This window comes from Salarias fasciatus, chromosome 9 (assembly GCF_902148845.1).
Source record: "Salarias fasciatus chromosome 9, fSalaFa1.1, whole genome shotgun sequence".
Classification (NCBI taxonomy): domain Eukaryota; kingdom Metazoa; phylum Chordata; class Actinopteri; order Blenniiformes; family Blenniidae; genus Salarias; species Salarias fasciatus.
In genome coordinates this window covers 12,331,271-12,345,697 of record NC_043753.1, presented here as the reverse complement: position 1 = coordinate 12,345,697, position 14,427 = coordinate 12,331,271, and positions in this window count along the sequence as shown.

Genomic DNA, 14,427 nt, shown 5'->3' with positions numbered 1-14,427 from the left:
CTCCGGAGGAGCGGGCCCATCCGTCTTCCCCGCTCAGTAATGGGGCTTCAGAGCGGCTCTCGCTCGGCCCCCTGATCCGTCCTCATTTGGTTGGCATTTCGTTACAGGCCAGACACTCTTCCTGCAAATCCAGACTGCCCTCCTCCACCTGCCATCTTCTCCTCAATTTCTCCCGCCCTCAGTTCCTCTTCTCTCTCTCTCCCCGTCACTCTCTGCCTGACAAAAATAAACAGACATGCAAAGAAACACACATATCTTTTTTGTCCCGTGTCTGCATCTCGGCTTTCACACAACTACCACAGGACGACGCAAAATGAGGACAAATTGATATGACTCCCAAGAAAAAAAGAAAAAAAAAAAACCTGCCTACAAAAAGGATAAGACGCCTCGCGCCTGCTGGCAAGGCTACTGTAAGCATAAATCCACTGATATATGGGTTTGGTGTCCGCTCTGCAGGTGCGTCCATTCCTCAATATAGCGTCTATAATGGTCACACACAAAGAACTTCTAGGACAATCCAATGTCAGACTATCGTTGGACGGTGTAGGTTTGATTTTTGAATTTGCCATCGACGGCAACAATTATCGTCGTTTTGTCAGCTCAGGCCGATTTACAAACTGTGGTTCTGACTTTTAAAAGTAAGTTATAAGAATAAAGGCAAACTGAGTCAACCTGAGAGGAGAGACCTGCTGGGGACAATGCAAACGATGATCCAGTGGTGTGCGCCAGTGCACGTTGAATACCGTGTGGAAGCAAGTTGAGACAAACATCTTCTCAGTTGAAGGCAATTCCCCATCTAGTGCTGAGCTGCTGGGCCCCAAAACGAAGCCAGTCAGTCTAATCACCGGAAAAGGTGAGTGGGGAGAAAGAAACGGACGGAGGAGGAGAGGCTGAGAGAGATACCTTCTGAGTGTACGTGCATGTCTGTGCATGAGACAGAGTGAGTTAGCGCCGGAGCTTTACAACATCAATCCTATGAACTCTGCAGCCCCTGGCTGGCTCTCAGAGGTGTTTATGTGTCTAAAACCCAGAATCATCCTGTCCTTTGCTTTCGCTGTCTAGGAGAAAAACTGCAATTTTTGAACCTGTTTTCTTTTTTTTTCCCTCCTCACTCGTCGACTTCTCTCTTTCAGACTTCCTCAGTTTTGCATACGGTGCCAGTGCACATATAAAGCTGTGTTTACACAGCCGCCATTCTAACCGGTACATTTTTATATGGTCTCATGCCGTAAAACACATGGGCACAGGGACTGAGCGCGCTCACAGAAGCCCACTCTTCTTTAGTTTCCTCTGCAGCGCTCGGGAATAAAGGTCCATTGTGTAGGTGTGTGCGGTGAGGTGAGCTCTCAAGTTTAGTCAGCACAACATGGCTCCTCCAAGCTGCTGGAGAGCCCGACTGCTGAGCGCTGCAAGTACAGTACATCTCAATTTGTTCTGGGAGGGATCAAATTCTACTGCCTTGCAAATCTTACCCAGCAGCGAGCGGAGGCACACATCGAATAAACGGGGAACTGCAGGAAATATAATAGAGTCACGTTTGAGCCACTGGAATAAAAGTAAAGTCTGGATATTTGTATCAATAAACTCACTGCGGCGAGTCTGGATGTAATGTAAATCGATAAGGATTCAGGATAATTACAGGCTGCAGATCAGACAGAATGCTGTTTGTGGAAGAAAGGTACACCGACTGTAAACATGACTGCAGGGCTGAATGATAAAGAAATGCTGGTTTTTCTTTGCGAGGATGACAGTTCCTGCAAACGTGAAGCCCTTTTGGAACGATCGCAGCTTTTTGATGGAAGTTATTAATCTTCCTCTTTCGGAAGTGGAAAAGAAAGTCCTTCAAAGGTTCAGAGAAGGTTGAAGAGCAGAGGTTGAGAAAGGACAGCTTCATCTTAATTACCATCATCAGTCACTCTGCGCCTCAATTTATCTGATAGGAATGAAAAACCTCATCACTAATAGTGATGTGCAAAGCAGTTCTTCTGTACAAAGTGAATTACAGGATTCTCGTCATTAAAAAGATTTGCTATAAGGATCCGTTCATGGAATCATGAGCTTACACAATTACCGAACCTTAAATGTGATTGAAACAGTTTATTTCAGAGAAAGAGAGTAAAACCTACTTCATAATGCTTGCAAAGTTGGCAATAAACACTGGTTTTATTTCAGGGTACCTGGTGTTTGGAAGCACCATTGCAGCCTGACACACACCAACCAAAGAGACTGAATCCACTTAAAAAGCAGTTCTTCATATTCCTAAATGTGTTCCTGTGTGGTTCGATTAAGATTCTGATTCACAGTGCAGCTTTTTTGCGAGTGTGTCTTACTGTCAGTTTCAGCAGTTACAGAAATTGGATGATTGAATGTTTATTCTGCCTAATTTGCACAATTCATAGGCTGTCAGTTCCTCGCTGAAAATCCATCGCAATATTGCCGTTCAGAATAAGATTGAAGTTATGTCCCAGAATGCACGTCACAACAACAGTCAAGCATGTGTTATGTTTAAATCTTTCAGTCCGGTGTTAAAAAAATGTCAGCGTGAGCTTGATACGAACCAGACTTGACAGCAGACTCTGGTCGGAAACGAGGAGTCTCACCACGCTGCCCGGGACTTCACTGTTGTTTTGCAGTTACAGTTACTTACAGTTCAGCCTCAGTCTTCATGTTGCTCAACCGAGTGATCAGAGAACTATAAGTCGCTCTTGCTTCGGAAACAAACGTTATACTGAATTGACCAGAAAAAGTAAACCAGTCGCTTCGGGAACTGAGTTCTGTCACTCAAAATGAATTTGATCATTGTATCAAGAGCAGAGACTGTCCTTCATCACGCAGCTAAAAAAGACGCTTTCAGGTTCTTGGTGGTATCTGGTATAATTATTTTTTGTCTTCAGCATTGTCAGAGGTTAAATTAATCATTATTTGTAAGCGGAAAGGAAAGGGCATGTTGAGAAACTGGCGCTCATGCTAAGGGGATTAATGATCGATTAACATTCATTTAGAAAGGTAAGCTCTTCTCATTGTGACCTTTTCTTTCTCGTGGTCACTTTGGTGTTGAGTAATTAGTTCGGCCAAGGGGACACAAACAACATCTGGAGGCATTTTAGGTCCACTTCAAACCTGCAAATGTAACTCTATCTGGTTTATATTCGCAGTTTCAACACCCTTATGTTATGTTTTGCACTACAACAAAGTCAATTCTGCCATGGATGCTTGGAGTATCTCCACAACGAGAGCCTCTCCTTTGTGTACCGTTTCATTTGTGAAAGTTTGCAGCACCTCGAGCCCAGCTGGCAAAAACTACTGACAGAATCCAGAAAGAAAAGAAAAATCTGCCTTTGTTTACTTCTCTGAATTCAAAGAGCCTTTATTTCAGGAATTGGAGTTTTTCGTTGCATAAATGTGCATACTCTGCAAGGAGAGAAAAGCCTGACAGGCGTAGCCACGGTAACAAAGGGGCTTAGCAAATATTGCATTATGAGTATTGAATGCAAAAAAATAACTTGCAATAAATAGGCTTATTGAAAGGCATGCTCTATCACTTTGCAGATTATTTTCCTGTTTTCGGCGTTGTGTTGGTGTGTCCTCTCTCTTCCTGGGACACCTTGCTGTAGATCAATAGCTCATCACAAGGCCCATTAGCAGAGCGGATGAATCTAATGAGGTGGTGAAGAGAAGAGTTGGTTTAATCCAGATGAGTAAAGCCTGGCTCAAAGATATAGAGAAGGATGGGTTACTGGATGTTCTTTAAAAAGTCTACAAATTAACATGGATTAATCCACTGAAGAGCTTCCCCGGTTGACTAACTGAAGGCCAGAAGGCTTTGTTTTCAATGGGACTGCAAATGTTTGGGAGTCTGAAAGGAAAAAAAAGAAAAAGAAAGCAAGAACAAGGCCCAATCCCAATTCTCTGCTTAATCCTCACTCCTCAACCTTGATCCTCAATCTCAAATTAAGTGCCTCCTCAAAACAAGTGTTAAGGAATGTAAAGTCACTTGGAAATGGGACAACCCTTAAAGACAGTTACGTCCTTGGACCACAGGGGGCAGCACTGCGCAAGAGGGTAGAAGAAAGCTGGAAGTGCAGTGTTTCCTGCAGGAAAAAAGCTTTGGGGGGGTTTCGGACCGTCGGGAGGGTGCTAGGGGCTAGCGCGACGCTTCTTTGGACCGTCCGAAGGAGAGAGAGAGCGCACACGCGTGGAGCGTTGTTTTTTTTTTCTCTCTCCACAATAATTTTGTAATAATTAGGTCAATGATCCATAACAACGTCCTTTATAACTGTAAGTAATGCGCCCTGCATTAGAAATGTTTAACATTTTGAATGTGTGACCTTGTTAATAAATGCATTCAAATGAATTTTCTTGATTTCTTTCTAACAGCCTTTGTAAATATTATCTGTGATAGAAACTTAATACAATTACTCCAAAAGTAATATACAAGATTTTTTATTAATAAAATAACAGCAAAACGAACTATTTAACAAGCATTCTGGATTCTCCTTAACTCCAAGGTAGGTCTCGTAGAATCTCAAAATTAAGGGAGATAACGCTCCTTAGTCTCGCTCCTTTCCTCAACTTGTTAAGGAATGGGACAGCACTTAACTTCACGGGAGCGCGCATTTTGAGGAATGAGGAGTAAGATTGAGGATTAAGCAGAGAATTGGGATTCGCCCCAAGTCTCTCCATCGCCGTGGTATTAATGTTTCATTTCGTTGTGGCTACGATGTTGGCAATCAGTCTTCTGAGAAAGCAAATAAGTGCTTTTCTTTTCCTTCGGTGATGTTTTACTCGCACAAACAGCAGCCATTAATAGCGGAGTTTTACAAAACATGGTGATTGCTTTTCCCGGACCCTGTAATGATCGTGGAGTAAAACAGGTGCCCAGTCATTACACTTTCTCATTCTCCATTGTTTTCTAGTTAAAGGTAATCAATTTTTGTATGAGCATGAATCCCTTGTGTGTTTCACTGCAGATGTTGAGTGCTTTCATTAATCAAACAGACAAACCATACCTTGGAGGGATGCTTGGGTTCTCTATTGTAAATTCTTTGGCAGCAACACAAAAAACTTCAAGTGTAAAAATGAAAGATGTTTTCGGCGAGAGGCAATAATAAGAGAAACTCCCCGTGTCTTCAGCTCCTTTTGGTTGTATCCATCTCTGATGTTTGTTGATTTGTGGACTGTTTTGCTGCCTCTCCTCTCCTCTCCTCTCCTCTCCTCTCGTGGCTTCATTTGTCATCCTGCAGGTGATGAGCGCAGTGTTTTCCACCCTGACCTCTCCTCCGTCCCTAATGAGATATCAGCCACGCTGCTTCATGCTCCTGTAGCCACGGCTGTCTAACCCGGGTCAAATAATCTCTGAAAACTCTCCTAGCAGTTGGTTTAAGTCAGGCACTTTCAAAGAGAGCGGGATGAAGCTTTTCAGACTATCAGACATCACTGTGTGTCGGGATCCAGGGGCAAAAAGCGACGCTTCAAACTGAGTCTGGTTTGAAACTGAATCATAAACCGCTTAAAAGTGTTTTACAGTTAAAAATATTTAATTTTTCATTACACAGACAATAAATTTGGCTTTAAAATCCCCATCCATCCATCTATATAGAACAGGTTGCCATCAAAAATGTGTTTGTTAATAAACTAATTGACTGGTTTATTTCTTCAACCATGATTTCCTTTAAACAAGTAAATCAATGAAATCATGCTTGAGAAAGGTCATCATCTTACCCCCTGACTTTTTCCCGTTGCCGTGTCCTGTCAGGCGCCCCACTTCGAAACTCCCTGTTTAAATCCATACAGGTGCCAGATGTTGTAGATTCTCCACAATATAATGAGCAGAAAAGACTGAAGCCTGTCCCTCAGAGAACGAAGCGTACAGAACATAATTAGTCATTAAAAAGTAAGACGTCTCTGTGATGGACAGATGAACTGACACTGAATGATCCTAATTCAGTAAAATGCAGCATCTGGTGAGCTAAACGAGCAAGAGAAATAAAATACTCCAAAAAAGATACTTGTATCTAAAAGTTTACTGCTTTAGAGCCTGCGTAGTGTGACGGCTTGAAAGAGTTGTACTGACGTTGAAGGTATTCCATGAAAAAAAGCAGCTCAATCAATGAATTTGCGAACACCTCCAGCTCACCTCTGTCTTTGTCCCGTTGCCATCGCGTCTGGAGCGGTGTGTCTGGGAGTCAGAAAACCTGAATACCGCGCCTCCAGAAGCCGCCGCGGCCAGACGTCTCCGCCCGACTAACGCCGCCACACTCGTCATGGCTTTTGTTAAAATCCCGGGCTCGCTGGTGGTTGCCAGTCTTCCTGGTTCCGTTCTCTCCATCGGCGACGGCAGAAAGCAAAGCAGCAGGACAGCCGACGCTGTGAAGGAATGGAAAATTACAGCAGCTCCTTTGACAAAATTTGAATTTTTTTTTTAAAAGTTGTGCGTTGGAACATTAGTTAATTACTGCAACTTTTGACTTGTTTGACTTTGAAACGTTTCTGATGAGAACCGCAGGCTCAAACTTGAACCGAAAAAAGTGTTGTTTTTTTTTTAACTAAAGGGGGTTATCTCAACAGAAGTAGGTCAACGTTAAGGGATTGTGGGAAAAAAAAACCGTCAGGTGAAATCTAATCTCCGGGCTGAGCACAAGTCACCTGTACAGTGGAGCGTGTTACTGTGTCATCATTTACACCTGCAGGGTGGAAATCAAATCTCCTCTGGAGCAGCCATCCTGTTTTTGCACCAGAGATGATTTCATGAAAATGTATTCGCCAGTCACGTCCGCAGGGATGGAAACGTACTAAATACATGCATGTTTCTTCGACCTATAAATATTCTCTCCATTAATCTTCGTTGCACTTCTTTTCAGAGTGAGTTTAACGCAAAGAAAATGACACGATAAATTCAATACGATGCTTTTTAAAGGTGAGACTCATTTTATTTTCCACATTTCACTCCGGATGCCGGACAAACTTTCGAAGCTAAACTTTTTTTTAGGATGAGTACATTCTGTCTTTTCCACATGAATTCTTAAAAATGTTATTTTATTTGATGACTAGAAAACGGCTTCCCTATAGCACAGTATAACTTAAATGCATCCATCGCACTGCCGATCAGCAGTGAGCTCGGAGCAGCAGAGTGGATGTTTAATTGAATGCGCTAATCTACTCTTTGACTTATCGATGCTTTGTCTGACCGAGGTTTGTTCCACTCGAAATCTATGGCCCGGGCTTTAAAAAATATCAATAGCTCAACCGTGCTGCCCCCTGATAAATCATATTGTATTGATTAATTTTCAGATTAGATCATCCCACTCTGTTAAAATAACAAATTATCCAGAGTTTATGACCTTCTGGCCCGCTGAAATCCATCTGACATACCGATGCAGCCAGTCTTTTCTAAAATAGATGGAGCTACCAAGAAACCTCGGTATATTTTAAGCTCCGGAGAAATTGTTGTAAAATCTATGATACAGAGGGAAGATTTGGTTCGGTTTAAGTGACTCCTGGAAATGTGAAATGACACCACATTTACAAGCCCACATAAACAGAGTATGTGGAGTATATAATTAGCTTTTTTCAGCACCGGCGAAAAAAGCTGGATATAGTTACAGTGAAGCGCCGCTAAGTATACTGTAATCTATGTTTAGACAAGTGCACGAGGAGCCAATGTACATATTCCCAGACCTTGACACAGGTCTTGGATTTACAGGCTGTGCTGGTAATGTAGCATGAAGCTGTTGGATCCACCTGCAGCCACCTCGGAAAGACACGAAAAAAGACTGTGATGTTGTGTTAGGCGTTGTTTAGAAGCAGATATTGCTTTCTTACAGCTCTAAGAGAGGATCAATACGACGTTCATGATTCGGTAAACAACAAGCCGGTCGAGGTGGTGAAGTCTGAAAGCTACAAGCAACTTGTGTAGCTTTTATGTGAGAGTAACATGCATGGACTTAAACACTCGATACAGCTTGTTTAGACCTCTTTCACCGTCTGAGCGGTTTTTATTCTTCATGTCACTGATTCAACAAGGTTCTGAAAATCTTCTTAAGACACTGTAGTCTATACTGACGTGCCAGCAGCTGACATTTGCTGTCAACTCAATATGTTGAAAAGAAAAAAAAAAATCTTTCAGATGATCTGATCCTAAACGCCACCACCAGCAGCTTAAACTGTTAATACCGGTCCGGGTGGATCAGTTCTTTAATGTTCGAACCATCTGAGTGCAGAAGCAGAGATGGAGACTCGTCAGAGGAAACGTTTTGGTAAAGTTGTACCTTCAGCTTCCTGTTCTTCGCAGCCAGAGCTTTCTCCTCTTACCGTAATCCATCCAGCTTCGCCATGTTGTGCAGTCAGACGGTCTTCTGCAAACCTCATTTGGTTTTTGGAGTTACTGTCACATTTCTATTCATCCTCCTCTGACCTCTGGCATCAGCAAGGACAGAGAACTGCTGCTCACTGGATATTTTTTCCCCCCCTGTTTCAGACCATTTTCTGTAAACCCTGGAGATGGCCGTGTGTGAAAATCACAGCAGATCAGCAGTTTGTGAAATACTCAGACCGGCCCATCTGGCATCAATAACCGCAGTCAAAGGCATTTAAATCCCATTTCTTCCCCATTCTTACGCTCAGTTTGAACTTCAACATGCTGTCATGCCCATGTCTAAATGCGTTACGTTGCAGTGTGATGTTTCGGTATGAGATTGGCCGATAAGCTGCTCCAGTTACTGAATAGTTGAACATGTGTTTCTAATAAAGTGGCTGGTGAGCGCTTATTTCCATCTGCCTCCCATAAGGACACAAAGATATCGTGGTGATCTGGTGGGCCGACGCAGCAATGACTCAATTGAGTCGGTTGAGTTTGTTTCATTACCTGATTCAACGCCACATTCACAGGTACTATGAGGTTTTTTTATTTCATAAAATAAACAGCCAGCCAGTGAAACTCACAGTGGGAGCAAGTCACTAAACATTAGCAAACACATTCATGTTGTTGGAGTGTGTGGGATAATAATGATAAAAAAAAAAAACGTGTAAGTTGCAGAGCATTGCACAAGGAGTAAAACAATAATTACCAATGTCTCTAACACACATTTAAATTGCACTAACGAGTCCTTTGCTCATCGCATGCTACTCAAGGCATGCTGGGATTACAATATTAAATATTGATTCGGTACTGTTGTGGTTACCAACCTATTCAGGCTGAGCTTCAGTGCTCCACTCCAGGGTTTTCATGTTCTCCCTGAGTGTCAAGGCCAAATATGTTTCCAAGTAACTGAGCATATAACCCAGCGTCCACACAAAGAAACCTTGAAATAAACTTCACTTCCAATCTTCTTTTCCTACATCATTAAGAGACTAAATATATACAAAGAGAAACCAGCTTGCCGAGCATCTACTTCTAGTTGTGATCTTTTTCGATTCTCTTCTAAACACCTGTTATATTCCGAGTACAGCATCATTTGGAGCATTAGTGTTGGAGGCAGTGAGGTTTAGGAGGAGGAGGAGGTGGGAGCCATCACAACGTAAGAGCTGGTAATCATACTGTTTAAAAATATAATGTTTTATTTCCTTTCCCAAAACCCCCCCGCTGGATATATTTATGTCATCCTTTCCAGCACACCATGACTGAAAGCAGACAGAACATATTTAAATAATCATACAGATATTTCTTTTTTCAACCTCGTCTGAAAAATGCCTCACAGAAGTCCACAATTCATCAAGTGGTTCACTGTAAATTATTCAAAAAATTAGTGAAATTCTCTTTTTCTGTAAATTATCTATGTTTTTCATAGGATTGTTTTTATGGAGTTTTTATTGTTCTTGATAGTTTTTGCTTTCTTTTGAAATTAATATATGTCAAGCTCTTTAAAATAAATTATTCATTTAGTTGTCCTCATTATTATTATTATTATTATTATTATTATTATTATTATTATTATTATTATTATTACACCACTCAGCTGAAGGAAAATTAAGTTTTATATCCTCAGATTATGATGATGGAAAAAAAACCTTGACTCTTTGGACGCAGAAATAATATAAAGCGCGAGTCTCAGTAATACGGACACATTTCTCCTTTCATAGCCATCAGCTCCAATACAAGTCATTCAGATGGAAGAGATTCAACCGCCTCTACAAAGTCAATCTCTTAGTTTGTTCAAGTTAATTTAAAAGTTCAGCTTTTTATGACTACCATCAGTGTATTTTTTTTTCCTTTTCAAAATGTGACTCAAATGTTATTTCAGCTATGCAACAAATGAATTTTGCTCGGAGCCATGCTTTGAATGGTTTCCTTTGATTTGTTTTGATAGCATTTACAATAGATTGGATTTTGTAGAGTACGTTAAGGAGTTCTGTTGAATACATAATAGCGACTTGGGTTTCTCCCCCCCCCCCCAACTCGTCCTTTTTGCTATTCTGGTGCGAACAGCAGAGCTGTCAGGCTCTGGACACACACCGACAGCCGATGAGACGGACCTGGACGACCAGAGTGACCACTCTGAGTGGAGTACTAAGTACCACTGAGACGCAAGGGCAACTCCAGAGGATAATTACACCGAATCTGGACCGAAAAACAAGTTTTATTATGTAGTAAAAGTCACATCTCTACTAAAGTTGGTAGATTATTGATTATACTGAGACTTCATGTGTTAAAACTTCTATATATTATCAATAATTAACAATAAATTAACGACACTTTAGTAAGATGATATAAAGTTAACTGTTATTGAATAAAATGCCATTAGATCTTGTAATTGCTTACATTTTTGTGAAACCAACACAAGCATCATTTGCATAATACATTATGCTATGACTGATTAAAAATTTTGTCCAATTTACTTTTCATTCCAGTTCAGTGAAAAGTCCTTCACATATTGTGGAGCAACTCCGTCGTTAATTCAGAATACCTGCTAACCTCAACCTTCAGAATTTAAGCTGACCTGAAAAACACTGTGAGCGACTACAAATAAAGACACAAGGCAAAAGCTGATAAATGGTGTTTTACAGTTTGTCCCGTATTATTTGTATCCATTCCAAGGAAACTCTTTTGATCTTGTTGTTTTTCACACAGTTTATGTCAAAAAACTTTCCACACAGTGTTCTTGCTCAACATTGCAGATTTATAATCACTGTCATTTCAGCTCCTTTAATCCTTCAAAGGGGTTTTTTTTTTCTTCTACATTCACAGAAATGTCTTTAAATAGAAAACACTCAACCCTGTGGAAAAGACTCTCAGTGACTAATGATCCATCCATCCATCCTTTACAGGGTCGCAGGGTGCTGGTGCTAATCCCAGCTATCTGCCAGGGCAGTGCACACCCTGGACAGGTCAAATAAGCCTTTACTCAATAATCCATGAGCTTTAGGCGCCATCAAATATTAACATATTCTCCTCCCACAGTCCCGGATTTCGAGGTTTAAAGCGTTCCTGCTCTCTCTCTGCTCTTCAGCCGCTCCTCATGGCTGACGTCGTTTTCTATGAACTATTCCTCGGCCATGTTGCCTGCATGTTTGAATCACCGTCAAGGTCTGAGGTGTGTCTCTGCAGACCGACGGTCCCTTTTTTAATTCATGAGCCTATTTACATAAAGGCCGAGTGGCCCGCTGGCTAAAACTAAAGCCTCAAAGCAACACCTCTCCTCCCGCTGTGCTCGGCCGCGGGGACGCTGCCCTCCGAGCTGCTCCTGTCAGACAAAAGCAACACGTATGTGTCCAAGCAGCAGGACTGAACCTCCCTGTAAGCAGAACACGCACTGCATACCAGGCCTCTTATTGTGCCGGGGACTTCATTTTATCAACGAATGATACATGCTTACAGACCATCCTCCTCATTCAAGCAGCTGCTCTTGAAGAAAACATTCAGCAAGACGATTATGTAGCTTTTGAGTCTCACAGCTGACCACACACACTGCAACCAATCTCTTTGCATTTTGTGCTCTTCTGTAAACACTGGCTTATGGAAAATGGTGTGGGTGCATGCATGCATTACATAACATTTACCTTTCTTTTGCAAAACGTGGCATATAAATTGGGTTTATGTAGAATCAGGATACAGTATGTGCTTTATTGGTGCTAGAAAACTGGTTTGATAGAAATTAGCATTAAATTTGGGCAGACCAAAGTTTATGTTGCTTGGTAATTGTAAAGGGTATAAAAGTTTCTATGAAGTTGAAGTGAATTATTTTTGCTCTGTGACACTAAATGAATAATAATAAAAAAAAACCTATCCGATAGTCGTGGCTTCATCATGTCCACCAAGTGAAAATTCATATTTTACTCCACAGATTGAATTATTGACTCTTCTGGAGTTACATTTTGAAGCGTGGTCATTTTGTGTGTCATATAGTTTGTTGGTAAGGTATCATTTATCTTTTTAATTAGGAAAGTTTTCTGTTCCCACTGACTACATAAATAATTGGCTAGAGAGTTGGTGCGTGGGTCAAAAGGTGAAACACCCCAACCTTCAGGGAAATCACACCCTTAACCAGCAGTTTTTTCATCATGACTCACAACATGGAATCACTCTTGATCAGTATTGATCGGCTAATTCTTTTAGTTGTTTAGTTTTTTAATTAGATGAATTAACCTTTATTTCTTTAAATGGGTGAAAGAACCTGAAATGACCCGTGTCTGAGCTAAATTAGATGCGATTAAGCTTTTATCTGCCGTGTATGATCTGCAGGTCAGAGTTGTGTCTGTCAGCTAAAAAGAGGCAACCAAATAGATTGCTTCTTTTGGATGGGTTCACTCTAATTGCTTTCATGGAGACATCTGGAGATGAAAAACACTGGTGCAGGCACCGTAGATCAAAGACCAAAGCCAGCCAAGTGAGATCTATAGCGAGCGTGATTGCACAAAACAAAGTCTTGCATACACTGTTTATTCCAACATAGTCCTGGAGTAACAGAAATAAACTGAAAATAACAAATTTTGAGTTTGAGATGCCAAGAAAACAAACATACATGTTAGTGTGTATCACTGTGACATGCACATAGGAGAATGTGGAACAATGTGAGATGCAGATCCAATCAACAATCTTTCCTAGAAACTTTCCACAGAAACGCTGTTGGGATTTCTCCAAATGTAATCTTGTTACTACTCATCCACTGAGCAGGTGGCAACAGCTGAGGTTAGAATATATTATCATTAAAGCTGTTTCCAAACTAATTATTATAATGACTGTGTTATTAACAGAGAAGAGAAACGACGCAGTCCAGTTCACATCACGGCTGGCTCGTGACATTCCGCATCGTGAGACTCCTCTGCACTTTTGATAAGACCTCTGAAAAGCGGTGCAGTCATCAATACCCCCCCCCCAGTGAGGAAATCTCGCGCTGACAGAGCTGCTCTGTTCGGAAAGGTCTCCCCTCCGCGCCGGCGCCGGGGAAGCGGTCCAGCGCCGGAGCAGCTGGGCACACCGAGGAGAATCGGGGCTTGTGGGGAAGCTGGCAGGGAAAGATGGAGGAGACACGGTGGGTAATTGGAGCGCGGCAATATCTGCCATCTTGGCTCGTTACCTAAATAACAGCTTTGATTGAGGTGAATAGGCCCATAAAGGGTTGTGGTGGTGCTGATAAGCTTCAGCGAAGCTTGGCCGGCGCTGCCGGGCTTTTTGGCATCCGTGAGGGCCTCTTGGCTTCCTGCAGCTGAGACCTGGATCGGCAGGACGGGGCACCTGGGATTCCAGATGTCTCCGGGTGGAATCTATGGTGGCATCTCTCGACTGGCACCGCCGACGACGCTGACATTCATCCTTCAGTCTGGCATGACGGAACCGGCAGCTTCGTGCCAGCTTCCTATCTGCCCACACATATCTGTCTGCGTGTGCGCTGCAGGAAGTCGAGTTTCCTTCGGTCTGAAGCAGGGGGGAATACCACCAGCCGCTATCCAGGAACTTGGACGGTCGTATCGACAACACACACCACGCTAAAGAGTATAGCATTCGGAATATGAGTGACAAACACACACATTTTCCTCAAAGATGCCGCTGAAGTAGAAAAATATTTTCCTTCAAGCGTAGCGGCGAGGGTGTTATGGAGATTAGAGCCGCTTTGAAAAAAAAAAATCTCTCTCATCTGCTTGCTTTGAATACGCGGTAACGTTAATCTGGACGGGAGCTGCATAAGGGAGTGTTTGCTTCAAAATATACAAGTACAGAAAGAAATACACTTAAGGGGGTGCTTTAATACACTGCGGGGTAGTTAAAGCACCTCCTGTCTGAGTGGGTTTATTTGCAGCCTGGAAGTCACAACAAATAAAGAGGTGAATCCGCGGGGCTCCACCTCGGCCTCAGGTAGAGAAACACACAGCGAGGCGACGCCGAGTTCGGCAGCGCCGCGCTTTGAAAAGTATCTAATTTAAAGTGCGCCAACTGTAAACCCCACCCGGCCGCTTAAGGACTCGGCTGCGTGGCAGGCGTCGGTAATCACTGTT